This window comes from Equus quagga, chromosome 13 (assembly GCF_021613505.1).
Source record: "Equus quagga isolate Etosha38 chromosome 13, UCLA_HA_Equagga_1.0, whole genome shotgun sequence".
NCBI lineage: Eukaryota > Metazoa > Chordata > Mammalia > Perissodactyla > Equidae > Equus > Equus quagga.
The window spans coordinates 18,722,370-18,725,760 of record NC_060279.1 but is presented as its reverse complement, the minus strand read 5'-3'; the positions used below and the strand labels follow the sequence as shown (position 1 = coordinate 18,725,760).

At 54.6% G+C, this 3,391-nt stretch overlaps 1 pseudogene; it reads left to right on the top strand.

Moving 5' to 3' along the window:
* Positions 1-1,001: 1,001 nt before the first annotated feature.
* Positions 1,002-2,815, top strand: LOC124249672 (serine/threonine-protein kinase PLK1-like; annotated as a pseudogene).
* Positions 2,816-3,391: the final 576 nt, after the last annotated feature.

Sequence of the window (3,391 nt, the reverse complement as noted above, 5' to 3'; positions counted from 1 at the left end):
TCATTCTGAAAAATTAGACGAACGTCAAAGCTTTGATATTTCAGTAAACTGGTCAGTTTTTAATTAGGTTGAGAGTTTAGAAGTCCACAATTCTTGCCTTCTCTTCTGATCCTAGGATGCAATGAAATGAAGCATCGCTCTGGCAACAGAAACCCCCTGACATGCATCCAAGGCTCCCGAAGCCGCCATTTTGTCCTGAGAGGAAAGCCAGCTTCCTCCTTCAGGTGAGCTCTGTCTCTGTCTGCGATGCTGAGGTAAAACCTCATAACTCAAAGTCAAGAGAGGCAGGCATTCCCAAACAGCCACCCCTCCCTCCTTCCTCCAGAGCAAGGTCATCTGGTTTAGGAAAAGTGGTCTCACTCCCAGCCCAAGAACACCACAGGCCCCAGGAGGAGAGTGTTCTTGGAAGGGGTTGAGGAGAGGCCCAGAAGAAGCCAGGGCAGAGGCACAAAATTCTGGAAGCATTGCCAACACCAGTGAGGGGGGTCTTCCAGATGTAATATCCAGAGAGGGGCCATAATTGCCACACAGCCAGCTCCTCTGGGGCTCCCCTCAGAAAGCACATTTCGGCAGAAGAATTGTTGCCTGTTCTTTATACTGTGAATTGTTAGCAGGTTCTAAATAGTCCATTCATTTTTCCTTTTAGCACAGAAGGGTCTCACAACTCCAAATACCACCACGGGGCCCAATGGTTCAAGTCAAAACATTTCCCAAACCACAGCCCTTGGGTGAGATGCAGGGCTGGCCAAAGATCTGGAGGAAAAACAACCACCCACCAGCCTGGAAACCACTGGGTACACAGGAGTCTGGGTCGCCTTGCTCACACGGGCTGGGAGGCTGAGCATTTTTACCAGCCTCCACTTCTCCGTCTCAGGAAATAAACCTAGTCCAGGGACTGTGGGGGCGGGGAGGGGGCGCCGGGTGGGCGGCCCGGGGCTCCTGGAGGATCTGAGCCCCAGAGCGGTGCCAAACCTCTGCCCAGACCTTGCTACTCCGGGAACATGAGTGCGGCGGCGACTGCAGGGAAGCTGGCGCGACACCAGCCACCGCGGGGAAACCCCGGTTTCCCCAGAGTTGCGGCTCCCAGAATTGCAGCCGCCCAGCCGCTGAAAGAGATCCCCAAGGTCCTAGTGGACCCGCGCAGCCGGCTGCGCTGTCTGAGGGACCGCTTTCTGGGAGGAGGCAGCTTCGTCAAGTGCTTCGAGATCTCAGACGCGGACACTAAGGAGATGTTCGCGGACAGGATCGTGCCTATGTCGCTGCTGCTCAAGCCGCACCAGAAGGAGACGTCGGTAGAGAGACCCATTCACCGCAGCCTCGCCCTTCAGCATGTCGTAGGCTTCTTCGGCTTTTTCTAGGACGACTTCGTGTTGGTGGTGTTGGAGCTGCGCCAGCGGAGGATCCCACTGGCCAAGCCCGAGGCCCGCTGCTACCTGAGGCAGAGCGTCCCGGATTGCACCAAAACTGGATTATTCGCCGGGACCTCAAGCTGGGCGAACTCTTCCTGAATGAGGACTTGGAGGTGAAAGTAGGGGGTTTGGACCGGCATCCAAAGTCGAAATACGATGGGGAGCAGAGGAAGACTCTGTGCTGGATATCTAATGACAGCTCCTGAAGAGCTGATTTAGAAAGGGCATAACTTCGAGTGGATGTGTGGTCCAGTGAGTGCATCATGCACTCTTTCTTGGTGGGCAAACCACCTTTTGAGACCTCTCGCCTAAAAGAGACTTACTTCTGGACAAGGAGAATGAATATGGTACTGCCAAGCACATGAACCCAGGGCCACCTCCCTCATCCAGAAGATGCTTCAGACAGATCTCACTGCCTGCCCGACCCTTCATGAGCTGCTCACGAGAGTTCTTGACTTCTGCCTACATTCCTGCCTGTCTCCCCATCACCTGCCTCACCATTCCACTGGGGTTTTCAGTCACTCCCAGCAGCCTAGAACCTGGCGACCGGAAGCCTCTTGCCTCTCACCGTCTTCAATAAAGGCTTAGAGAAACCCATGCCTGAGCGTGCCCGGAAAAGAGGAACCAGTGCTCCCGGAGACAACTGAGGCAGTTGCCTGCCACCTTGGCGACATGCTTCAGCCTCCATCCCTCAGAGAAGGGACTGGTGAGGCATCAGGAGGCTGAGGATCCAGCCTGCGTGCCCATCTTCTGGGTCAGTAAGTGGGGGGACTATTCAGACCGGTACAGCCTCAGGTATCAGCTGTGTGACAACAGCGTGGGGGTGCACTTCAGTTACTCCCCATGCCTCATCCTCCACCATGACCGCGACAGCCTGCAGGACATAGAGCATGATGGCACAGAGTCCTACCTCACGGTGGGTTCCCATCCCAGCTCCGTGATGAAGATCACCCTCCTTAAGTAGTTCCCAAACTACACAAGCAAACATTTGCTGAAGGCGGGTGTCAAGATCCACGCCACAGGAAGGCGATGAGCTGCGTACTTGGTTTCGCACCTGCAGTGCCATCATGCTGCACCTCAGTAATGGCTGCATGCAGGTCAAGTTCTTCCAGGACCAGACCACCTTCATCTTGTGCCCACTGATGGCATCTGTGACTTACAGCAATAAGAAACGGGACTTCTGCAGGGACCGCCTGAGCCTCCTGGAGGAGTACGGCTCCCAGGGTGGACCGGCTGCTGAGCTCATGCTCCACCACCAGCGGCCTCAGGGCCTCCTCCCAGGCCTCCCTCTCCTCACCCCCACGGGCACCTTGGGCCGATACCGGTTAGCTCCCACAGTGCTGTTTTTTGTAATGTGCCCCCCAGGAAGAGCTCCATCATTCTTGCAGGTGGGGGTTGCTGTGTAAGTTGTTTTTGTACATGTCCGAGTGTGGGCTCTCTGGCCTCTTCCCCTTCTCTCTCAACCTCACCGTATGACTCGTACAGAGTATTGCTATTGAATTCAGGACTGTCCATTAAACACATGTGAATCTTCTTTAAAACAAAGGTGTGGGGACTAATGATTGGCTAATAGTTGTCACATGCTCTCGGTGGCTGCCTGTCTCAGCCAATCAGCAGCAAGATTGAGTACTTCTGAGGTGGAGGACAGAGGTGGTTCTCTGGGTCCAGGGGATGCTGGTCCTTGCTGTCCCTTAGTCCCACAAGGTATGTAGCAAATGTAAACAAATTCAATGACAACACAGGAGCAAGGGCTCCACAAACACAGTTCTTTGACAAAAGGCAGTGGTCTACTGAGAGCTGTGGGAGGCCCTGGGCTGAGAGGGCGCTGAGCATGTTATGGTGACCCTGTCATGTCACAGTGACCCTGTCATGGGACCAGATCTCTCAGGAGTGGTATGGGGAGGAAAGGAGGGAACTTATGGGACCTCCTTTGAATGATCGTGCAGACCCCCACTGCCTCCAGGTCATCTAGTTGGAAAGCA